At 41.4% G+C, this 25,789-nt stretch overlaps 1 long non-coding RNA gene across 2 annotated transcripts; it reads left to right on the forward strand.

Moving 5' to 3' along the window:
* Positions 1–452: 452 nt before the first annotated feature.
* Positions 453–25,078, forward strand: LOC147356242 (uncharacterized). 2 transcript variants are annotated; one of them, XR_015142694.1, is made up of 3 exons: positions 453–600; positions 19,207–19,323; positions 23,160–25,078. It is a non-coding gene; the product is annotated as an uncharacterized LOC147356242 (long non-coding RNA). The 2 variants fall into 2 exon arrangements; XR_015142695.1 differs by lacking the exon at positions 453–600 and adding an exon at positions 18,383–18,542.
* The last annotated feature ends 711 nt before the right edge of the window (positions 25,079–25,789 follow it).

Below are 25,789 nucleotides of genomic sequence, written 5' to 3' on the forward strand. Positions count from 1 at the left end.
TTAGGGGGAAGATAAATTGTTTTCCCAGGCTGTGCAGAGGCCCTTGGAAAGCCATCTCTCGGGTGCTTTTTCTTTCACATATTAAGTGCCGATTCTCCTCCTAAATGAATAATAACTTACACTAGAAAAAGAGCAGAAAGTGAAGCTGAGTAGCAGCTGACTGTCCCCAGCGAATTTCACCGTTCATCGGTAAGCTGAGCATATGTGTGAGGGAATAATCCATTTTCACATGGGCAGTGGCTGTGAATGTCAGCTAAAAGAGACCCGGGAGATGATCCAGATGATTCCTTATTTCAGGGATGAGGAGAGAGCAGAGGTTAAGTGCTGATCAAGTTCAGGGATGAGAGTCTAGATCAAACCTTTTGCAAAAGAGAGAGGATGTCACCATAACTCTCTGGCTTCCACATCTTTCAGAGTCCCCTATCATTAACCTTCAACCTTTTTCCCCACAGACTGCTTCTGAAATGATCTCCCCCGCCTTCCAAGGGATGGTACCACCTCTTCATTCTGTCCCTGCTGCCTGAATCGACCTGCCATCCATCGCTGAGCAGTTTCCCAGACTCATACTTGGTTTCAAGGTCCTTTGTTAGTTTTCTCCTGGTAAGTGATTGCATCATCTCTCTCTGTCAAGAAATGGTTCACTGACTCCAGCTGAAACAATTTGGTCTTGATTTCTTTATCGATTCCTTCCTCTCCTGAGTCCATATTTTATATTAACTGTTTTTAATGTTTCAAACAGGATCAACTGTCAAAAAGGTGCCCAGAGTACAGCTGGTTTGGCCTATGGAGATGAGAGAATCCATTATAGGAAATATTAGATTTTTTTTTTTTAACGGACCACCAAGTCATTGGCCTTGGAGAAACAATATTTTCATTTAAAATATCTGAGATGCTAAAATATACTTAATTCTATTTTGTTTTAAAATACATGGTTTCTCGCATGCATGCATGCTTAGTCACTCCGTCATGTCTGACTCTTTGCAATCCCATGGACTGTAGCCCACCAGGCTTCTCTGTCCATGAGATTTCCCAGGAGTTGGTTGTCATTTCCTCTTCCAGGGGATCATCCCAACCCAGGGATTGAACTTGTGTCTCCTGCATTGGTAGGCAGATTCGTTACCACTGAGCCACCTGGGAAGACCACATATGTTTTCTTAAGGCATGGAAAAATAGTACATAGACTACTATTTATTGAGCACTTAGTATATGCCAGATCCTGAAGAGGTTGCTTTACATATGTCGTGAAGTATTATCAACAATACTATTGGGAGAGTATCATTAACTCCATCTAACACAAGTGGGAACAAAGTTGCAGAGACTTTGTTTAAAGTCCTGCAGAAAGTGGGCTTTTCCTCACTGCAGCCTGTGGGCTTAGGTGGCCTCCATCAGCAAAACAGTTTTGGTTCCATTCCCACGTGATAGATGTGAATACAGTGTAATGAACTGACGTTCTACAAGGCTGGACCAAGCAACTGTCAGTTACCTGGTGCTGTGTAGCAGCACCCCCAAACTTGGTTACAGGAGCCTGTATTATCTCATAGCTTCTGTGACTCAGGAATCTGGGCACAGTTTAGTCGGGTTCTCTGGCTCGAGTCTCTGCAGACTGCTTTCAGGGCTTCATCTGGACTGTAGTCATCTCCAGGCTGGGCTGGGTTAGGATCTGCTTCTGAGCTCACTCAAGTGGTCATTTGGCAGGACTGAGTTCCTCACTGACTGCTGAACTGGCTTCAGTGCTTCTCTAGTTGTTGGCTAGGAATCACCTGTAGTGGGTGGAATCGTGGCTCCCAAAGACATCAGGTCTTAATCTCTGAAATATGTGTATGTTATCTTAAAATTAAAAAAAAAAAAAATTGGGCTTCCCTGGTGGCTCAGGTGGTAAAGAATCCGTCAGCAATGTGAGAGACCTGGGTTCGATCCCTGGGTCGGGAAGATCCCCTGGAGAAGGGAATGGCAACCCACTGCAGTATTCTTCCCTGAAGAATCCTATGGACAGAGGAGCCTGGCAAGCCACAGTCCATGGGGTGCCAAGAGTCGGACACGACTGAGCACCTAACACTTTGACTTTGACCTTAAAATTAAAAAAAAAAATTGTGGTAAAGTACATAATATAAAATTTACCATATGATAAGTTTTTGTGAATGAGATTAAGACTTTAAAAATTTATTTATTTATTTTTGACTGCCCTGGGTCTTGGTAGCTGAGTGAGGACTTTCTCTAATTGTGGCACATGGGGGCTACTCTCCGTTGCGGTGTGTGGGTCTGTCACTATTGCAGAGCTCAGGCTCTAGGTGCAGGGGCTCAGTAGTTGTGGCACATGGGCTTAGCTGTCCTGTGGCATGTGGGATCTTCTCAGCCCAGGGACCAAACCCACGTCCCTTGCATTGGCAGGTGGATTCTTTACCTCTGTACCACCAGAGAAATCCTAGATTAAGATTTTTGAGATGAGGAGATTTTCCTGGGCTCTCTAGGTGGTCCCTTAAAGCCATCAGCAGTATCCTTACGAAAGAGAGGCACAGGGTGACTCGACACAGGAAAGGAGGGGGCACTGTGACCATAGAGCTGTTGATAGGAGTGATGCAGCCACAAGTCAAGGATGCTGGTAGCCACCAGGGCTGGAAGTGCCAAGGAAAGGATTCTCCCCTAGAGCCCCCAGAGGAAGCCACAGCTTTGCTGACACCTTGATTACAGTCAGTGAAACTCGTTTCAGTCTTCCAATCTCCAGAATGGAGTGAATACATTTCTGTTGTTTTAAGCCACCAAGTTTGTGCTCATCTGTTACAGCAGCCGTAGGAACTGATATAACCCCTCAGTCTCTTGCCACATGGACCTCTCTGCAGGGCATCTCACAAAATGGTAGTTTGTTTCATCAGAATGAGCAAGCAGGAAGAGCCAGAGAGAGAGCATGAGCAAGATGGAAGTCACTTTTGTGGAACCTCATTTCAGAGGTGGCTCCCCTGGTGGCTCCGTTGGTAAAGAACATGCCTGCCAATGCAGGAGACACAGGTTCAATTCCTAGGTCGGGAAGCCTCCCTAGAGAAGCAAATGACAACCAGTTCAACTGTTCTTGTCTGGAAAATTCCATGGACAGAGAAACCTGATGGGCTACAGTCCATGGGGTTGCAAGAGGCAGACACGACTGAGCACACAGGTGCCATTATCATCATCTCAGAGGCACATTCCATCACTTTTGCCCTATTTTATAAATTAGAAGGAAGTCACTGGATTCTGACCCCACTGCAGGGGAGGGGATTACACAAGGACATGGATACCAGGGGGCAGACCTCACTGGGCATCATCTTAGAAGCTTCCCACACAGCAACCATCATATTTGATGTGAGATAAGGGGAAACCAGAAACTATCTCGAATTGCAGACAGGCCCCTGCTGAGGTTTTTCTATCTCTGGCCCTGGAGGGCCTTTGTTGGGAATGACTTTTTTTCCTATAGGATCCATTCTGATTCATTCACTTTGCTGGAAAAGTTCAAGCACATACTCTCTTCCCATCCTTTTTACATCAACCTGAAATTTCGCATCTTTCATGTAGACTGTCATGATCAAGTGGAAGCTTTATATAAATTCCTAATACCCTAAATAAGCACATGACTTTTATCTTCTCTGAGAGAGGGGAAAACAGGAGACACCCGCAGAGATATTCCATCCAGGGCTGATGTATATGATTTATTTATAACTATTGAAGCAATGTTGTTGCTGGGTTTATACTGAAGTGAATAGATGGTTGCATTAAGCTCTGGTCATCTGGAAAGGGACATTCCACAAAACAGCGGAACTGATGGAGCTGCTTTCAGATCTCTCCCTCCCCCACCCCAGCCCCTGTGCATCGGCTCTATATTAGGTCCCACTGCTGCCCCAGGGCACTGTTGTCTGTGACTTAGCTTCACATCTCTTACTGGGTTGCAGTGCAGCATCCCAGGATTTCTTGGGTGCTTTGCAGACCGACTACATCCAAACTACCTGAGGAATTTGATTAAAATGCATATATCCACACCCAACCCAGTTCTGCTAAATCTATGAAATCTTCTGTGGGACCTAGAAACCTATATTTTAAATAAGCTTCCCAGGTGATTCTTAGGCACAGTAAAGATGAGAATGCTAACATAAACCAGATTCCCTCCTCAAGCGGCTTTCCTAGCTATTTATGAATGCTACCTCTGCTTTATGATATTCATATTTTTTTTCAGTCACCTTTTAAAGTATTTGGAAATTCTTAACCCATTTATTTCCTAGTAAGTGGTCTTTTACCACTGGTGGTAGGCGTGATGATTTGGAGTGTTACATATGTAACACTGTAAAGTGTAATGGTGGTGTTTGTATCTTTAGAGTATTTTTTTTTTAATGGCAAATTGTATAGGTTTTACTTTTTGGTAATGATATAGATGATGATTACAGCCATGAAATTAAAAGACGCTTAGTCCTTGGAAGGAAAGTTATGACCAACCTAGATAGCATATTCAAAAGCAGAGACATTACTTTGCCAACAAATATCCGTCTAGTCAAAGCTATGGTTTTTCCAGTGGTCATGTATGGATGTGAGAGTTGAACTGTGAAGAAAGCTGAGTGCCGAAGAATTAATGCTTTTGAACTGTGGTGTTGGGGAAGACTATTGAGTTCCTTGGACTGCAAGGAGATCCAACCAGTCCATTCTAAAGGAGATCAGTCCTGGGTGTTCATTGGAGGGACTGATGCTAAAGCTGAAACTCCAGTACTTTGGCCACCTCATGCGAAGAGTTGACTCATTGGAAAAGACCCTGATGCTGGGAGGGATTGGGGGCAGAAGGAGAAGGGGACGACAGAGGATGAGATGGCTGGATGGCATCACCGACTCGATGGACATGAGTTTGAGTAAACTCCAGGAGTTGGTGATGGACAGGGAGGCCTGGCGTGCTGTGATTCATGGGGTTGCAAAGAGTCGGACACGACTGAGCTACTGAACTGAACTGAACTGAATGATAGAGTTTCTTTTCTTTGTAAGTTTGTTTCAGTGGAAAAGAAGGAGTTGGTTTAAAGAAAACATTAAATAAGTAATAGAACAGGTGCTATACAGATCTGGTGGGCTTCCGTGGTAGCTCAGCTGGTAAAGAATCTGCCTGCTATGTAGGAGACCCCAGTTCGATTCCTGGGTTGAGAAGATCCCCTGGAGAAGGGATAGGCTACCCACTCCAGTGTTCTTGGGCTTCCCTGGTGGCTCAGTCAGTAAAGAACTGGCTTGCAATGCAGGAGACCTGGGTTCAATCCCTGGGTTGGGAAGATCCCCTGGAGGAGGGCATGTCAGCCCACTCTAGTATTCTTGCCTAGAGAATCCCCATGGACAGAGGAGCCTGGCAGGCGACAGTCCATGGAGTTATAAAGAGTTGGACACAACTGAGCGACTAAACACAGCACAGCACATACAGATTTGGCAGAAATAATGACCAACATAATCAATCAAATGCCTGAAATCTGGGAAATCCTCTCTTTACCCAGAGGAAGGCTCTCTGTGGATTTCAGGTATCACTGTGGGAATTGGAGGAGGCATTTGGGGGCAGAAAGGACATTTGTAGGTCACTGCCCATTCTTTTGTGTGGGGCAGGCCATGGTGATCTGTATCAGTCATCAAGGTGATCAGAATAAATAGCTGAGACACACTTTCAGATGTGTCTCTTGTGAATAAAAAGAGCAGAGCGATAAATAATTGCAAACTAGTGCAATAAAGCTGTATAGAGCCATAAACGTTTTTAATATCAGGACTGGCTCTTGGCAAAATGCAGTGGAGATGAAGCCCCTCCCCCAAGTCCTTTGTCATTGTCAAAGCACCCACCTCTCCTCCTTTCTTTCCTTTCCCCTTCCTTCTCTCCCTCCCTGTCCCCATCAAATTTGTGCTCGTTTCATTGTTTTTGGAGCTGCGTGTGACCCATGTTATTCCAAAGCATCGGTCTTCAAATCCTGTTGGATTGAAGCATTCTACCACAAAAATTAACTAATGGATACCTTTTCTTAATTTGGAAACAAACAAAAAACCCTTTCTTTTTAAACAATAAAGCAGAGACTTTACTTACAGATAAATATAATATGTCTATTGACATAGATACTTATAATATCTATGTCATATGATATATGTTAAAACAGTTTGATGTTTTTGAAAGCTTGATTTGTTGTACAATATTTTCAATAAGTGTTTTTTCCCTATCTATTTGAACTTCCCTACCCATTTGAGATCTTAGGACTCTGTTGGCCTTATGGTAGCCACTAATCACATGGGGCTATTGAGTCCTTAATTCAATAGATAAGGGCTAGTCTGAACTAAGACATGTTGTCAGCGTAAAATACATACTGAATTTCAACAACTTGGTGTAACAAAAGAGAATGTAAAATGTACGATTAATAATTTTAAAATATTGAGTATGTGTTAAAATTATAACATTTTGGCTGTATTATATTAAAATGTATCATGCAAATTAATTTCACCTCTTTATTTTTACCTTTTTTAATGTGACCACTGAAAGTGAAAAAAACATGAAAGTTGCTCAGTCATGTCCTACTCTTTGAGACCCCATGGACTATACAGTCCATGGAGTTCTCCAGGCCAGAATACTGGAGTGGGTAGCCTTTCCCTTCTCCAGGGGATCTTCCCAACCCAGGGATCGAACCCAGGTCTCCTGCATTGCAGGTGGATTCTTTACCAACTGAGTTATCAGGGAAGCCCAATGTGGCCACTAGAAAATTTAAAATTGTGTATGTGGCTCATATTAGCATGTTAGTGAAGTGAGTGAAGTCGCTCCGTCGTGTCTGACTCTGCAACCCCATGGACTGTAGCCACACTTCTCTGTCCATGGGATTTTCCAGGCAAGAGTACTGGAGTGGGTTGCCATTTCCTTCCCCAGAGGATCTTTCCAACCCAGGGATCGAACCTGGGTCTCCCACATTGTAGGCAGATGCTTTACCATCTGAGCCACCAGGGAAATCCCTATTAGTGATTCACACATTTCCATGAACAGCATTGCCTTAGAAAATACTAAGTTCAACTTGCAATAAGCCCCGATCTTTTATTGACTTGACACTGAGTGATCATAGGCTCTGAGCCTCACAACATTCTCTGAGTGCTGACAATACAAAGTTAAGTCTTTGTTTCCTAACTTGGGTATTTAGGTCAATTCCCTCATCTCCTTAGTTAATATTAGTAGATTCTATTACCGAGAGATCATCTTGGTCAAGCCTAATTCTTACAAAACCACACCTTATAATGAGACAACATTAAAATGCTCGAGAAATTATTTGGATCAACTACAAAGTCAGAGAAGGATGTAGGAATACCGGGGTATTGAAAACAAGTTTGTGACAAGACCAAGATACCTTCAGTTATTTTCTCTGTGGCTTATAGACGAGCAAATTCTGATCTTTTTAACTGGCAATAACACCTTCCTCTCAGGTCTGATGTCTGGACATCATAAAGCTTTTTCTGCCGCATGTATCATAAACCAGGCATTAAAAACAATAACCATAACTATTATGATTGAATTCTTCAGCTTCCTGTCAAATCAATACCTATCTATGAATGTAGAGAATCAGTTTATATATGTGGTGGTGGTATTATTTAGTCGATCAGTCATGTTTGATTCTTGTGACCCCATGGACTGAAATCCACCAGGCTCCTCTGTCCATGGGATTTCCCAGGCAAGAATACTGGAGTGGGTTGCTATTTCCTTCTCCAGGGAATTTTTCTGATTCGGGGATTGAACCCACATCCCCTGCATTGGCAGGTGGATTCTTTACCACTGAGCCACCTGGGAAGCCCAATTATATTGTGACTGATCTGCTTTTTTTTACCCAAATCTGAAGCCAAAATAAATAATTTGGTATTCAGGCTGTCTTTTGTTCTAGCCATGCCATTAAATAGAATACTATTGGCTTCATGCATCTCTGTTAGTCTGTCAGTGTTGTGACTGCATATACTCCTAATTTTATTGGACAGTGTAGATCTGCCTTCATTACTTTCCTCCTTACCTTGACCCGTGGCTGACCCTTGACATCATCCTTAGCAATATCTCCTTTGCTTCCTTAGTCTTCGAGCTGTCTCCAGCCTCCTGGTGCTTCAGTGTGGCCTCAGCTTAGAGAAATGGTTAAGACTCGCTCCAGTGCATTGTCCCAGTCCTGTCCTGATCCAGGCTTGCACCTGGACCCAAATCCCAGTAGTAGCCTAACCCCTATCTGCTGGTTGTATTTGTCTTATCCCACCAAAATTCCTTACACGTTTCATACCTGATGTCCTGTGTCAGCTAGCAAGTTTAAACAGTCAGCAAAACCAATGAAAAAAATAGCAGATGGATATTAAAAGGCAGCAGCATAATTCTACAATCTTCACTGAATTCCCCCAGGTAATTCATTTCCTGGAATATTGAGCATGGTATATCATTTCTTACCCAACGTGCTTGGGACTGTCTGAAACACAGGACAAATAATCTTGCCACAAAACTGTGTTGAGATTTAATTAACAGAAAACACTATAAAACACCTGTTATCAGACACTGTGAGGAGTCACTGCCTATAACCACAGCATTTGTATATCTGATCATATTCTGTTGTTAAATCCATTTACCTCACTCACACCTTTGATGTTTAAATCCTTTTTCAGAGCAGACTATTAGAACCACGAGATGCACTTGCTTCTGAGTTTGGGTTTCCTAAATGTCCCATATATTGGGTATTTTAAGTTCCTAGTTTGACCTTTCAACTTGGTTATATTAGGCTGTTGATGGCTTAACTTGGTAATTTCTGGGAAGCCATAGTAACAACTGGCTGTCTAGCCAGGACTCCACCTGAGGTATGTGCTACAGGAAATCATCTTTGGAGTTGCCAGGGTGAGGAAACTGGTTCTTTTTGCTATAGCTGTCATCCCACTTTTATCGTCAAAGGCTCTTTTGTTTGTCAGGGATGTCTACTCAAGCAGCCTTTCTTTTTTTCTGTTACAGCACATCCATATTTGTCAATCACACTGTAGCATAATGTCTTCAACTTTGAAGAAATTGGGCTATAAGATAACCTAGGAAATCCTGATAAATCTTATTCCATAAATCTTACTTGCTAGCTCTAACTAACCCCTATGAAACTATCTAACCCCTATGAAATCCCCATCCCCCAGATTTCTTCAAAGATGGAATCACACTTTTCACACACCCCTGTTAATATCCTGGGAGTATAGTTGAGGAAAACATGCAGGTCAGTCACAAATGTCAGTTCTTTCTTTATTAGTCTTCTGGAGTTATCCTTGTTCATTCCCACTGCTAGTAATCTAGTCACATCCCTTCTCTGCTCACAACTGAGCCACTGCAATTATTTTCCAACTCATCTTTCCGATTCACTGTCTCCCTTATGCAATTCATCCTCTGTGCTTTTCATGCTTAGTAGTTCAATCATGTCCAACTCTTTATGACCGTTTGGACTGTAGTCTGCCAGCTCCTCTGTCCATGGGCTTCTCCAGGCAAGAATATTGCAGTGGGTTGCCATTTCCCTCCTCCACGGGATCTTCCCAATCCAGGGATCGAACTGCGTGTCCTGCATTGCAGGCAGATTCTTTATCCACTGAGCCATCAGGCATCCTCTGTACTGCAGCCTATTATTGAGCAATCTGCTTGAGTTGAAAGTGAGGCTCAGAGAGATTAGGTACCAATAACACGGTCCCATAGGCACCAAGTGGCAGAGATAAGACGTCTATTATACTGGTGTTTTCAAACTGGTCTGTAGAACCCTGGAAGTCTAAAGACATTCTCAAGTAGCTTTCAGTAAATTTGTGTTTGCATTTAAGCCACAATCTGTTAACCATGAGCATATGCTAGACCACCTGAGTGACCATCTGACGACTGAGGACTGGCATGCAGTTTCACTACCTGTGTTTGTGCTCATTGAGAACTTTACTCATTTACTACTTGCTGAGAACAAGTAGTAAACTTTAATTGGGATGGATTTTGGGGAAAAAAGGGCAGATTGAGGATTTTTTTCAGCAGTAATTTCAAGAATCTCGATCTGTACAAAGACTTTCCCATCTTTTCTAGCTCTAAGGTCATGGATCAGCTGTTCCGCTGATAGGTTTACCCTCTCTCTTTGGGGTGGGATGGGCACAGATGCGTGACACAAGGCTTGGGGAATAAGCAGAAGGAAATGACTTTATGGTATCAGGTCAACAAGAAATCAGGATGGAATCCAACTGCCAGTCAGTCAACCACAAGCAACAAATTGGAGAAATTAAAAATACTAGCATGGAGTCAAATCTCTTAGATGAAGGATTACTGGGTTAGCACCTGTCTAGGATCTCCAGAGGCTACAAATATCTCTGAGTGGGTGTGAAGGAACTGCCAGCTTGCCAAAGGATTAGTGCCTGTGATTGGAAATGAAAGGACAGTTAAAGATCCTTGAGAATTTTTCAAAGCAAGTCATGGGTGAGGACGGGAAGAGAGAATGCGGGACAGAGATTCTGCAGAAGACCTGCCCTGGTGGATTTTCCTGCAGCAGAGAGAAGTGAAGTTTTCTCTAACCCCTCTGTCTTTCAGTGCAATGCAGTAATTTTCAAATGTGGGTCAGGGGATGGGTCACATCAGACTTGCTTATAGTGCTGGTTAAAAATACAGTTTTCTGGGACTGAATCAAAGTCTCAGAATTTCACAGAATGGGACTGGTTAGTCGTAGCATTCCAGAAAGTTTTAAAGCATGTTAAAACCCTGCTTAAGAAGGATAACCCGTTAACGCTCTACCCATTAGCCTGATTGATTTTCTTATGGACAGCAAGAGTGACGTGGGTTCTATCATGAGTCAGGGTTGAAGATAGTGGAGGACTGCTCACGTTAAGAAAAAGACGCTAAAAGAAAGGGTGGGGAACTATTTCAATCTCTTGGGCTTGCCCATTTTTTCCCTACTTCTAAGGCCTTTGCAGACGGTCCTCCCTATCTTTTCCTAACCTGACCCTTATATCCTGTTGGCTTTGCTTTCAAGCTCAGGAAACTTTTTTCTCCTTCAGCCCTTTTTGGGTGTGTTTGGATTTTGCCTAAACATGGTCTGCCACACCTGCCCTATGTTATTTTTAGGGTCTCCTTTGCCTACGTGCCCTGAGGAAGTGAGATACTCCGTAAATTCTTTCTTCTGATGAATATTTGATTGGCAGCCTTAAAATTTTTCTTTGTGTTTAAATTATAAACTCACTGCAAGCACAAGGCACCTTTCACCATCTTTTAAACTCCATGTCAATATGTGTTCTTGTAGAGCTATAATTGCCTATTATTTCATAGCTTTCCAAATTAATATTCATTAAACAAAAGCTGAAAATAGTGTTAAATCTATGTAAAATTTTTGATGTGCAAAATTTGCTTATCAGTACGTTAATGTTATTTTATCAGAGTTTGATTTCTGTGGTAAGGAAGGACATTATATTTCTTAAGAATGCTGCTTTTTGAAGCCATTCATATTATAGACTAATGCACATTTTCACAGAATAATGAATTATTATGTGACTGAGGGAGTTAACGAAATGTAAATGAGAAACAATTTCACCGTACTGTCTTTGGAGACACAATGTGATTTTTAAATAAGAATGGAAGCTTCCCACTTTTGCCGGTAATCAGAATTAACATAACGAGTGAAAGGGAGAGACCGGACAGAGCTGCCTTCTGATGTGGAAGAAATCTCTGTCAGGACCTCACCCACCCAGACCACTTTCCTTCCTCTCAAGGTATTCTGGGGTGAAGAGAGATGAAGTCATGACAAGCCAACATCTTTATCATCTGTGCAGACATAAACGCCCGAGGGAAAGAAAGTCTCCGATACAATTAGCCATTCCATGTAAAATTTTTTATCCTGGTAATACCTGAACCTTGACCTGAAGAAATCATGCAGCAAGCCTTGTAAAAGAGGCCACAGTGGCTTGTCTCATCCCATTCCCACTTGCCAGAGACAACCATCTTTCAGTGACTCTGTTTTTAGTGTTTTTGATAGTTACCTTTCTGTTTCTACATAATATACTGGCCCCGCTAATTTGTGATTGGTTATTTTAGGATACATCTATTGAGTACCCCTATTAAGAAGGAATATTATACTGTTCTCTTCCTCTTCTAATTTTAATGCAATTATTGTTAGTTCTTTTGTTGGTTTGCTTTGTTGAATCTTCATAAAGATAATCCTTACATCTTTCCTTGTTCAGACAACTTTAGACACTATTTCCTGATACCCTGCCATATTAGATGAGGATTTTGGCACATCTACCCTTCTGCTTTTTCTTCCTCTTCTTTAGCTTTGTTAAGTTTCAGTGTTTGGATTTCACTGATACTCTTTGTATTGACCAGTGTTAACCCTTACATGAAACTTCTTTTACCTGTGCTTGCTAGGGTGAGTCTCTATTCTTCAGGATCTAAAGAGTTCAGATGGAAATGCTTTGGATCGTATTAATATTATGTATATAATTAAATATATTGTCTTATGTACTTTGAAGTTATCCAGAGCATTTCCCCATATCTTTATATTATAAATTATCATCCTTCATGACTGAAGACTATTCTAATATATTAGAAATGCACTGAAGCCTTGACTTTGGTATTTAGCCAAACATGCTATTCACCTTTGGTTCAGGTTTATTCTCCGAAGCCCTGATATGTGTATGTCTGTATCAGTATCATTTCTGATGTCTGTGAGCTTGAGTGTGAGTAGTGATTGTGTAATCACTTATTTACCATCATAAAATATCAGCATAACAGTATCTGTAAAATGAACACATCATATTATTCAGATTTGCTATTAATGTTGAAATACCGAGATATTGAAACATTCAAATAAAGGTAATTTTTAGTTTAGATGTAACTTGGAGTAAAAAATGTTTTTATGCATTTTACTCACTTAAATCTCTCAGTCAAATGAAGTGTAAACATATATTTTTGCAAGAGTAAAATTCTGGAAAAACTAACATGACTGTGAGAACTATAATTTTATATATAAAAACACTCCTAAGGAATTTCAAATAGTGAAAGAATGTCAGTGTTATAATAATGGGATATATTAGCTGAATTCCTTTAGAGAAAACTATATGCCATCAGAAGCTACAAGTACTTATAACATTAAATAAATTAAAACACAAAGTGGAGAAATGTAGAATATATGTCAGAATTCCCATTTTTATAGAATTATTTGGTATTCTAAGATTAGAACTATTCAACAAAATAACCTGTAAGAACTGTATTTAGCTTTTTAGTATATATTTTTATTGGAGGATAATTGCTTTACAATGCTCTTCTGGCCTCCACTGTTTAGCATTGAGTTTTTAGTTGTTTAATTCCATTTAGGTCATGAGTTTCTCAAGTAAAGGTTCTATTTGGAAATTGCTCACATTTTATGAGGATGAATAAAAAGCAGAATGTCAATTTTATTGCCTTGAAATGTCAGGAAGAGAAAAACTTCAAATCGTAAAAAACAGAATTCATCATAAATGATCTTCAATCCAATACTTATAATCTACTGTTCTACATACTCTCTCTATATTAACTCACTTAATTCTCTCACTGATCCTGTGAAGTATGGGTATTATTAGCCCATTCTACAGATGAAGAAACTAAAGCTCTGAGAGATTAACTCATTTATCCAGGGTCACACAGCTAGGAAGTGGTAAAGCAGAACTCAGGCACTTTGACTTGAATTCATTCTCTTAACCAAAGTGTCATTTCTTAAATGAGAGATACCTGAAAATTGCTTAGATGGGGTTTCTGGCACATAGTAAGCATCCCATAAAAGTTAACTCTTACCATCAGTTGCTGGGATGGGATGGGAAATACTGGAGCAAGAGAGAGGGAAGAGCCAATGGGATATTCGTCTTTTACTGTCTCAACCTCTAGAAGAAGGTACCTGGTCCCAGGGATCCAAGAAGCCAGCTTCAGCCAGGAGGGTCCAAGATAACGAACTCCTGTATTAGAAGACTCAGGCCTGGCTGTAGGGCCCCTGGAGTTCAAGGACCTGCTGCAATGCACAGACTGTTGTGGCTAGGCTCCTTCCCCAGATTTCTTCTCACTTTGTAAGGGTGACCATGCAGATGGCTGCAAGAGTTTCTTTAACATTGAGTGCATTACTTTCTGGCTTTGCTGGGAAGGATTGCAGCTGAATGGAAATTTCAGTGGAGGAGCACCTTAGCATTGGCCTTGGGGGTTGTCATAGACTTTGCTCTACCCCTAGGTGAAGATAGGGTTACTTCTGGTGAATACTGGTAAGCATTCTGCAGAGAAAGCTTTAAAATACAAAGCTATTTTCTTTAAAACAAAGGTTTAGAAACCTAAGGGTTTTTCTAGGATTGGCATTGAATGTACAGGCACAAATGAAATTCTTTCCTAAGGGCAATCCGTGCCAGCTTACTGCAATTAACAAAGAAGTACAAACTGCAAGCTACAGAGAAGCCACTGAGTAGGAGTCCCAGGCCCAGATGTTAAAGATTCAGAGAAAAGTCAAGCAGTGCTAATAGCAGTTGTGGAAGCTGAGACAGCTATTTCACTTGTGCCTGCTGCTGCCGCTAAGTCACTTCAGTCGTGTCCGACTCTGTGTGACCCTAGAGACAGCATCCCACCAGGCTCCTCTGTCCACAGGATTCTTTAGGCAAGAATGCTGGATTGGGTTGCCATTTCCTTCTCCTTACTTGTGCCTAAGTGTTCACAATTTATTAACTAGTTTCTCTGTTGTGCAACCTTTAAAAGGTGTGCAAATCTTAGTTATTCATGAATTGTTAACATTAACGTTCTATTAGTTTAGTGGGGTTGTGCGTTGTTTATTTTTCAAGCTCAGTTAATGTGTCTTTCTTTTGGCTGGGCCTAAGGAAAGCATGGCTGATTGAGTCACATGATCTCAACCTTGGGCATCACTGTGTAGCCGAGGCTACCAGAGTTGTAGACAGACAGACTAGTTGAAAATACACTACTTCGAGAATCCCAAGAATACCAGCCATACAAGCTCAACCCTACAACATGGTGCTGTGTATCAGCAAGTTCATTTTTTTGTCCTTCTCCTGACTCCTAGGGTTCAGGGGGTCCCACAGCTACCCTGGCCCTTCTTACTGCTCCTCCTCATTTGAGGGGCTCTTGGATCCCAGACCCAGCATTCATCTGCATTCATATCACCATGTCCCCGCTTGTGTGTTCTTTCTCGGGACTCTGCCGGATGACTAGCTTATTTTGCTAGTTTTGAAGATGTGGGAAGATTTAGATGTTCTTCTTGGTCTAAGAAGTGTACAAAGAAGTGTTAAGACACATCTAGTCTGAGTCCAGAGAAGTTAGCAACAGCCCTGTAGGGGAGTGTAGTGAGCATCTGTTATGTTTTGGGTCTGTTTTAGTCATTAACTTCGGGACATATTTCTATAATACTTTTATTATTTTTTAAGATTTTTTTTTTGAGGTGGACCATTTCAAAAGTCTTTATTGAATTTGTTATACTATTGCTTCTATTTTGTTTTGGGTTTGGGGCTGCAAGGCGTATGGGATCTTAGCATCTTTACCAGGGATTGAACCTGCGCCCCCTGCACTGAAGGGTGAAGCCCCACCACTGGGCCACCGAGGAAGTCCTCTCTAATACTTAAAAAATTTAGACTTGTCAGTAGTTCTGAATATACAATGCAAAATTAATCTGAAATTGCATTATATAAAGGAATAATTTACATACATTTTAAAATTGCTCTCATGATATATTGGGTGGCATTACTATTGTGGCTGGCAGCCTCCAACATGGCCCCCAAGGATCCCAGCCTCCTGGTTTCCAGGAGACTTTGTGTCATCGCCTCTCATGATGAGGGACAGTCTGCGGGACCAGAAGAATCCAGCATAGTAGTGGTATGTCGCTTTTGACATTGGTAATAAAAGCTCACAGTTTCTGCCTTGGGCACTCTCTTACTCCTTTGCTCATATTCTCTCTTTCTGTCTCTGTCCCTCTTGCTCTCAGTGTCTCTTGAATCACTACTTTGGGGGAAGTCAGCTTCCTTGTCAGGAAGAAACTCAGGCAGCCAATGGAACCAAGCCCATGCAGTGAGAAACTGAGGCCTGAGGACCGACAACTGGACTGTGAATTTGCAGGAACCTGAGTCAGAACCATCCGCACTCCTGGATTCCTGAACCTCATGAAACCATGATGTGAAATCATACATATTGATTAAGTTTTGGAGCATGTAATTGGTTAAATTGTTCGCCCGAAATCATGCCCACTCAGAACCTCAGAATGTGACCTTATTTGAAAATAGACCCTTTGCAAATGTTATTAGTTAAGATGAGGTCATACCAGGGTAGGATGAGTCATTAAGCCAGTGACTGGTGTCTTTATAAGCAGAGGAGAGGATATACAGAGATGCAAGCAAGAAGGCCGTGTGATGATGGAGGCAGTGTAGTCATTCTGTTGGATACGGAGTTTCTGAGTGGGGTTGGCAGGGGAGTGAGAATGATGCTGAAAAGTCAGGGTTAGTGCACCTCTGCAGAGAAGGCAATGGCACCCCACTCCAGTACTCTTGCCTGGAAAATCCCATGGACGGAGGAGCCTGGTGGGCTGAAGTCCATGGCGTCGAGAAGAGTCAGACATGACTGAGTGACTTCACTTTCACTTTTCACTTTCATGCATTGGAGAAGGAAATGGCAACCCACTCCAGTGTTCTTGCCTGGAGAATCCCAGGGACAGAGGAGCCTAGTGGGCTGCCGTCTATGGGGTCGCACAGAGTCGGACACGACTGAAGCGACTTAGCAGCAGCAGTGTACCTCTGAGAGCCCCGAATGACCAGGTGAAGAACTTTGAATTTATTTAGTAGCTAGTGGGGTATCAGTGGATGATTTTTGAGCAGAGAAATGAGACATTATCCTTTCCATGGATAGTTTCATTTTAAGAGAAAACCTAAAGCTTTAAAAAGATTTTTACTCTTACATAATAGGAATTTAAGGTCATAGAGCAGGTTAGTGAAGATATTTGTGAAAGAGCTTTCAACAGTCTCAAATCACACCATGTAGGTCCACTGCTTTCTTACGACTAGTCATTTTCCTATATTAATCTGAGGTTAAATTCAGTCACTTTTCAAAAACCCATTTGCAACTTTTGGGATGCTGAAATAGAAATTATAAAGGCTCAAAGGGAGAAAAAGGAAAGAAAAAAAAAGTGAAAAAAGACTTTTTTCCTCTTCAAATCTCCTTTATCTTTTGGAAAAAATTTAAAATGCTGAATAAAATATTAAAGATAAATTTTTTATAACAATGATAAAACTATCAGATGATTTAAAAGAGAAACATCTGAGGAAGCAGAAATTGTATGAATAGCACAGAAACTAAGACCAATTATGCCTACTCTGATTGGAGCCTAGGGTAAGTGGAATAAATTAGATTGGAAAGAATGGGGGGTGGTATGGTCAAATTAGACAGGGAGATTAGAGGAAAAAGACAATTTTGTGAGCAATCCAGTTAGAGCATGTAGCATATTTTATATCCTTTGCTATTAACAGCAGTAGCTGTAAATTATAGAAACATATTGCATTAATATTGATTTCTCTGCTTTACATTTTTTCCTCTTTCCCAATCTGTACAAATGAAAAAGAGCCTTTTCCTTTGGATTTGAGAATTTCCAGAAGCTTTATATTTCTGGCTTCAAGGTATCCTATTTCTCCTACATCCACCTCAATTTTCTTCTTTTTGGTATCACTTATAAAAGTACATTTCCTTTTAATAAATGAATTATTAGAAAGGATAGGATTTTTAATTCTCTTGTCAGAGGAAATTTTCTCTGGTTTTGATTTCTGTGATAGAGGAAAAATGACCATAAGTGCTAATACTCTCTTTGCAGGAGGAAGGCTGCTCAGTGCTGTTCAGCTCCTGTCCTTGGGTGGAGAGGGCAGGAAAGGAAGCAAACAGAGAGAACAAAGGGCTGGGAATAATAATGAGACACTGGGACTGGTGGGAAATGAGGAGCTGCTGAGACACGGGAGACCTGGGTTAGGGGCCTATGTGGGGACATTGTAGTCACTGCTGGAGGCAGTTGGAGTGGGAAAGAATGATTTTTAAAAGTAATTTTAAGACAGTTTTGATTTGGGATAAGAGCTGTCAAACCTACCTCTGAATCTCTTGCACTTTCCCATAACAACCTCTTGTTTTCATCTGATGCTCTTACAGTCAGATTTGTGAATGTGCCTGTGTCTTTCTAATTTGTCAATGGATTGGTCTCATTTCTCACCTGGATTCAGGTGAGAGGAGAGTTCCTTAAGATGGCCTAGTTTTATTTGGGTCACTTTATTTTGATAAGTACACATACTATGGCAATTAAAACTGTAGAAAGGCTTTCTGTAAAAGAGAGTTGTGATATTAGGTATGAACCATGTTCTTATTCTTTAGTTCCTCTCCTATTGTTCTAGGGTTCTGGATTCTGTGTTATTTAACATGTACTCATGAGCTCATCCTCTCAGCTATCTCCACTGATTTTCTCCTTTCTGAGCAGTTTAGGTGATGTCTCCAGCCACTGAGGTATTATGGCCACCATCATGCCAAGGATGTCTGCTCAAGGCTCTCTTGCTGATATCCAACCAAGGTGTGGCTGACTTGGAAAATGTTGCTAATATTAGGTGAAGGCTTTGCCCCTCTTCCCTTATGAAGATGTCTGTGATGTCTCTGAAGGGACCATGGTGCTGCCTGTCCTTGGTATCTCCAGCCTTTCCCATTCCAGATGCAGTTGCTGGTTGTCCACTGCACCAGCTGTTGAATCTGTTCTGCTCCCTTTAGGTTTTTACCCCAGTCCCCGCTCTCTAGGACTCAGATATGAGACCATGATTGTAGGAGAACCTGAGAACCCTGAGAAACAGAACCCTGGCCAGCCTCAAAAATGCTCCTTCAATACTGCTCTGTCCTGGGGTCAACTCTGCCTAAGCTTAGGACATATTCTGTCCCCCGTGGTGCTTTAGCCCCTCATGTGAAGCTTGTCACAGCTCTGGTCATGCTTAGACTTGTCTAAATCTCAGTATGCAGTTTAGTCCCTCATCCCAGCTTCATGGATGACAGTTTTCACAGTTTCTCTTCTCTCATTTGATGAAATGTTAATGAATATACTGTTAGGATAATAGGTTTCTGTCTCATCACTGATAAGATTTCCAGTTTTGAGACAGAGATGGTTTGTCTCTGTTATTTAAATTTCCACTTCTGTATTTGTTTATTTGTTCATTCAACATATATTTAATTAGCAATTACTATCCATCTAGGAATTGAGGAGCTACCAGCGATCAAGACAGACAACATTCCTCCCTTCCTGGAACTTTCTTTCTCATGCGGGAAGCAGACAATAAAGAAGTCAAGCAGCAATGTAATTTGAGATCCTGGTAAGTTCTCAGAGGAAAATACAACAGGAAAGGAACTCAAGAGTAACAGTGGGAGGGACTTCCCTGGTGGCCCAGTGGTTGAGAATCTGCCTTGCAATGCAGGGGATGTGGGTTTGATCCCTGATCCGGGAACTAAGATCCCACATGTCACCGTGTGAGAACTGCTGAGCCTGAGCGCTCCTGGATGGAGCACATGTGTTGAAACTAAGAACTAACACAGCCAAATAAATAACTAAATAAAATCAGAAAAAGAGTAACAGTGGGTTGGGGGGCACTGTTTGAGATTGGGTGGTCCATCAGGGCAGATCTCTCTCTCAGAGCTGCTGAAACATGAGACTTTTAGTCCTTTTAATGGCTAAACACCCTTAATCTGGGGTATTGTCAGCGAAATGAGCTGGAGAGCTGATTTTGTCTGTGTGTTGAGGTCAGAGTCATCATTTCATTTTACCAATTTCAGTTCAAGTCATTGGCAGATAAAAGGAAGGAGATGCCTGTTGGTTGGTTCTAGGAGGAAAGATGAGCCCAATTCTTTTCCATAGGGAAGTTATTGATGTTTCCAGTAGCCTCTTCTACATCCACCTATTCTCTCCCCAAACAGCCTCAACTTTCTCCTTCAGTTGAGGCTGAATTTGAGCACAATTTTCACTTTCTTATAACAGGACATCATGTGGCCTTCATCTAACTATGTAGACACAACTAAATATATTTCTTCAAATAAAAAAATGCACTGGGCCTTTTCTCGGTGCTTGTATCATCTCCCTAATTCTGTGCAGATGAGTGTCCTGGCCAGAAAGCCAGTTATCATAAAGTGAGCTACCCAGAGTGACTGGATAACAACAATAATGAACGTTGAGGCAGTCCGAGCATGGGTTGCAGAAGAATTTCCAGTCACAGGGCATTTCAGAAAGGAGGGAGTTTATCAAGAACAAAGAGCAGAGATAAAGTGGGCCCTGCAAGCGCAATGGGCGGACAACTCTTGAGAGTTGAGCATTTTTGTGAGTTAATAGCCAATTTTTATAGCCTCAAGACAAAGAAAATTCATGGTGAAAGGTTGGCGTTAGGGGATTGGTCGAGGTCTCTAGGGTGTTTACTGAGTGGGCATCTTTACTTAATCGGGAGTCAGGAAGCTTGTTTATCCAGGGGCTTTTGGCAACGGTTAGAAAGGGGCAGGATATAAAACCAACACACAGAAATCCCTTGCATTCCTATACACTAATAATGAGAAAATAGAAAGAGAAATTAAGGAAACAATTCCATTCACCATTCCAATGAAAAGAATAAAATACTTAGGAATATATCTACCTAAAGAAACTAAAGACCTATATATAGAAAACTATAAAACACTGGTGAAAGAAATCAAAGAGGACACTAATAGATGGAGAAATATACCATGTTCATGGATTGGAAGAATCAATATAGTGAAAATGAGTATACTACCCAAAGCAATCTATAGATTCAGTGCAATCCCTATCAAGCTACCAATGGTATTCTTCACAGAGCTAGAACAAATAATTTCACAATTTGTATGGAAATACAAAAAACCTCGAATAGCCAAAGCTATCTTGAGAAAGAAGAATGGAACTGGAGGAATCAACCTGCCTGACTTCAGGCTCTACTACAAAGCCACAGTCATCAAGACAGTATGGTACTGGCACAAAGACAGAAATATAGATCAATGGAACAAAATAGAAAGCCCAGAGATAAATCCATGCACATATGGACACCTTATCTTTGACAAAGGAGGCAAGAATATACAATGGATTAAAGACAATCTCTTTAACAAGTGGTGCTGGGAAAACTGGTCAACCACTTGTAAAAGAATGAAACTAGAACACTTTCTAATGCCATACACAAAAATAAACTCAAATTGGATTAAAGATCTAAATGTAAGACCAGAAACTATAAAACTCCTAGAGGAGAACATAGGCAAAACACTCTCCGACATACATCACAGCAGGATCCTCTATGACCCACCTCCCAGAATATTGGAAATAAAAGCAAAAATAAACAAATGGGACCTAATTAAACTTAAAAGCTTCTGCACAACAAAGGAAACTATAAGCAACATGAAAAGACAGCCTTCAGAATGGGAGAAAATAATAGTAAATGGAGCAACTGACAAACAACTAATCTCAAAAATAACAAGCAACTCCTACAGCTCAATTCCAGAAAAATAAATGACCCAATCAAAAAATGGGCCAAAGAACTAAATAGACATTTCTCCAAAGAAGACATACAGATGGCTAACAAACACATGAAAAGATGCTCAACATCACTCATTATCAGAGAAATGCAATTCAAAACCACTATGATATACCATTTCATGCCAGTCAGAATGGCTGCAATCCAGAAGTCTACAAGCAATAAATGCTGGAGAGGGTGTGGAGAAAAGGGAACCCTCTTACACTGTTGGTGGGAATGCAAACTAGTACAGCCACTATGGAGAACAGTGTGGAGATTCCTTAAAAAACTGGAAATAGAACTGCCTTATGATTCAGCAATCCCACTGCTGGGCATACACACCAAGGAAACCAGAATTGAAAGAGACACATGTACCCCAATGTTCATCGCAGCACTGTTTATAATAGCCAGGACATGGAAGCAACCTAGATGTCCATCAGCAGATGAATGGATAAGAAAGCTGTTGTACATATACACAATGGAGTATTACTCAGCCATTAAAAAGAATACATTTGAATCAGTTCTAATGAGGTGGATGAAACTGGAGCCTATTATACAGAGTGAAGTAAGCCAGAAAGAAAAACACCAAATACAGTATACTAACGCATATATATGGAATTTAGAAAGATGGTAACAATAACCCTGTATACGAGACAGCAAAAGAGACACTGATGTATGGAACAGTCTTTTGGACTCTGTGGGAGAGGGAGAGGGTGGGATGATTTGGGAGAATGGCATTGAAATATGTATAATATCATATATGAAACGAGTCGCCAGTCCAAGTTCGATGCACGATAGTGGATGCTTGGGGCTGGTGCACTGGGATGACCCAGAGGGATGGTATGGGGAGGGAGGAGGGAAGAGGGTTCAGGTTGGGGAACACATGTATACCTGTGGCGGATTCATTTTGATATATGGCAAAACCAATACAATATTGTAAAGTTAAATAAAATAAAATTAAAAAAAAAACCTAAAAAAAAAAAAAAAAGAAAGGGGCTCAGTCCGCTTCGGAGGTGACCTTGGTTCTGGCTCCGCTTCTGCAGTCTTGGTGCAAGGCCTTGCGCCTGTGGCTTTGGGGCAGGACTCAACAATGAATACATTCTGGCTATTATTATTCTATTTCACTGTGGTAGACTCTAATATTGCCAGCCCATAGCCACTCCTGTCTTCCATGCAAAGAAAATCATGAATCTGTATGGCTCTCAGTCAACCAAGGGACTTGGCAAGTTGTCCCTCTCCCCATCCCTGGAAGATAGTTCATGTCTGTTCTCTGCCACAGGCTTTCAAATGTGGTCCCAGGGTGAGCAGCATCAGCATCATTTGGGAACTTACTATAAATGCAGAATTTCAGGCCCTACCACAGATCTATTGAATCAAAAGCTTAGGGGTAGAGCCCAGCAGTCTGTTTTAACAAATCCTCTGAATGACTCCCATCTGGGCTAAAGCTTGAAAACCATTGATCTAAAGCAATTGTGTTAATCTTACTCTTCTTTCCAATAACTAGGTTGAACATGGACATTTGACTCAATCTTGCTCTCTAGGGCTAGAAATGAGATGGGGAGGGGAAGAGTACTAAAGTTTGCTTTACCAGTGTAAAAAGGTGCATGGGATTAACTGTCTTCCTTTTTATTTTATTTTTTGACTGTTCCCTGTAGCATCTCAGTTCCCTGTGTGTACGTGTTCAGTCGCTTCAGTCGTGTCCGACTCTGTGCGACCCTATGGACTACAGCCTGCCAGGCGCCTCTGTCCATGGGATTCTCCAGGCAAGAATACTGGAGTGGGTTGTCATACCCTTCTCCAGGGGATCTTTCCGACCCAGGGATCAAACCTGCATCTCTTAGCGTCTACCTGCATTGGCAGGCGGGTTCTTTACCACTATCGCCACCTGAGAAGCCCCTGACCAGGGATCAAACCCATACCCTCTGCACTGGAAGCAGAGGCTTAACCACTGGACTTTCAGGGAAGTCACAATAACGGCCTTCTTTGAAGGAAGCTGCTGGTTGTGTGTGAGACACCTGGTCCTATTCCTGCCACTTTGAGACTGTGAGGAAGAGGTTTTCTAAGAGAGGCAGAGCAGAAGGATGGAAAGCACTGGGATCTTTGTTGGTGCTGCTCAAGTGCTGCATTAGCCAACCTCCAGACGTCCTTTTATGTGCTGTACTAAAATTATTGATATTTAAGTAATTTTCAGTTGGGTTTTTTCATTTATAGCTGAAAGAAAACTCACTGATATTCCTACATAACGGTTGTCTCTTATGTAAACCAGTGCTCTTTAAGTGTAGAAAGATTATGGTGCACTGAAAATGTGAGCTTTAATCACAGAAATTATTATTTTAGTTGTCTCTAAACCTATTTATATTTGTTTAGTTTTGTTGGTGGTGGAGCGGCAAAGCATATGCTGTTTTTTTTTCCCCCTTGCTTCTGAATGGTCCAAGAAGATGCCAAACACCTGGATGAAAAAACACTCAATTTCTCATACGTGTGAAATGATCTGGATGTTTGGCTTCTGAAAATGAAACATCTGGAGCAAGAAGCAGTGTTTTCACTTTTCAGCAATATTTTGGTATTATGTGGAAACTGTTACTAAGCAAAACCGGGAATAAAGAATTTACACAAGAAGTGGGACCACCCAAGAGCAACCCTGGCAAGCTGTCCTGCCTATACAGCAGTTCATTCATTCATTTAAAATCATTCAAAAGAACTCAACATATGACACGGGCAGAGCATTGTGTGATACAGATGTAGTGAGGTCATGTGTTAAGAATGAAGTCGGGGACTTAAACACAGTCTTTTTATTCCAGGAACATTCAGTTAAGTGGTGAGCAACTGGTATCATAAAATACGTAAGCAGTGACATGGCAGAGATCGGTAAGACGTTCGTGGGGGTATGGAGAAGGGAACTGCCATTCATCCGTTTATTAAACATATCCATTGCGTGTTTGATGATACTAGATGCCATTTCAGTTTTGCGGTGCAGTGATAAGCATGACAAGATATGTCCCCAACGTTCATGAAGTTATCAGTCTAATGGGAAAGATGTGACTGTATAAACACACAAGTAAACACACAATTATAAATTCAGATAAAGTGATGAAAGAGAAAGACTGCGTTATCAGAGAGAGAGAGAGTAAATGGGGTGATGTAAGTTATATACTTGGGGGAGGGTCAGGAAAGGACTGTCTGAGGATATGACATTTAAACTGAGACCTGAAGGGTGAGTGGGAGAGAGCATGATTAAGTTTGGGAAGATGAGGGGGAGAAAAGGTTAGAAAAATCATCTTACAGGAAGTGGCACTAAAGCTGAGTCTCAGAAGTTCAAATTGGTGTGGTAGAAAATGTCTCTACTTGTTCATATAAAGAAGATTGTAAGGAATATACCCAAAATACTAACAAGATGTTGTCTGTGCATGATGGGATTATATATACTTTTAGTTTTCTTATTCTAGTTTTCTGTATTAACTATATTTTCCATGTGCTTTTTTTTCTAAAACAATAAGACATTACTTTAAAAAAGTAAGGACAACACTGTGAAGCAACTATACCACAATAAAAATGTTTTAAAAAGGTAAGAAAAGAGGGATAAATGGTTGTTTTCATACAGGCAATGGTGGGTGGAGATTGGGGCATATGTATCTGGTCGTGAGAAGTCGTATGGCCAGGCAACAGTCCGGAATATTTAAATGAGTGCTAGTCACCAATAGCTTCTTACAACTATGACATGGCAGTGGGGGTGGGAAGTGATATGGCACAGAGCACTAGGCAAGAGGTCAGATCAGGGAGGACTGTGTCATCAGGGAGCGTTTCAAGTCCATCCCTAGTCTCTGGGGGGAGTAAGGTGATCAGATCTGTGTTTTAGTGACCCCCTCCCTCCCCTGGTGACAGTGAGGAGATATGTGGGACATCGGCAGCCATCAAGGTGAGCAATGTCTGGCAGGGCGGGGAGGTGTTTTAAAGCCCCACATTCAATGGAACGACCTGAGGTTTATTCTTAGCTCTTCTCCATGGTTTGTTTTTTTTAATTTTAATGTTATTTATTTATTTTTTTCACACCAAAACCATTTTATATTGGGGTACAGTCGATTAACAATGTGATAGTTTCAGGTGAAACAGTGAAGGGACTCAACTGTACAAAAACCTATTGTACAGCACATGGAACTCTGCTCAATGTTATGTGCCAGGCTGGCTGGGAGAGGGGTTTGGGGGACAACAGGTGTATGTATATCTCCATGGTTTGTTGATAAATCTGACAATTCTCATCCGTACAGATCAATGTGGCTGAGTTAAC

Source organism: Bos grunniens, chromosome 16 (assembly GCF_055505025.1).
Source record: "Bos grunniens cultivar Pamir isolate PY7600 chromosome 16, Bosgru_T2T1.0, whole genome shotgun sequence".
In the NCBI taxonomy this organism is placed as follows: Eukaryota; Metazoa; Chordata; class Mammalia; order Artiodactyla; family Bovidae; genus Bos; species Bos grunniens.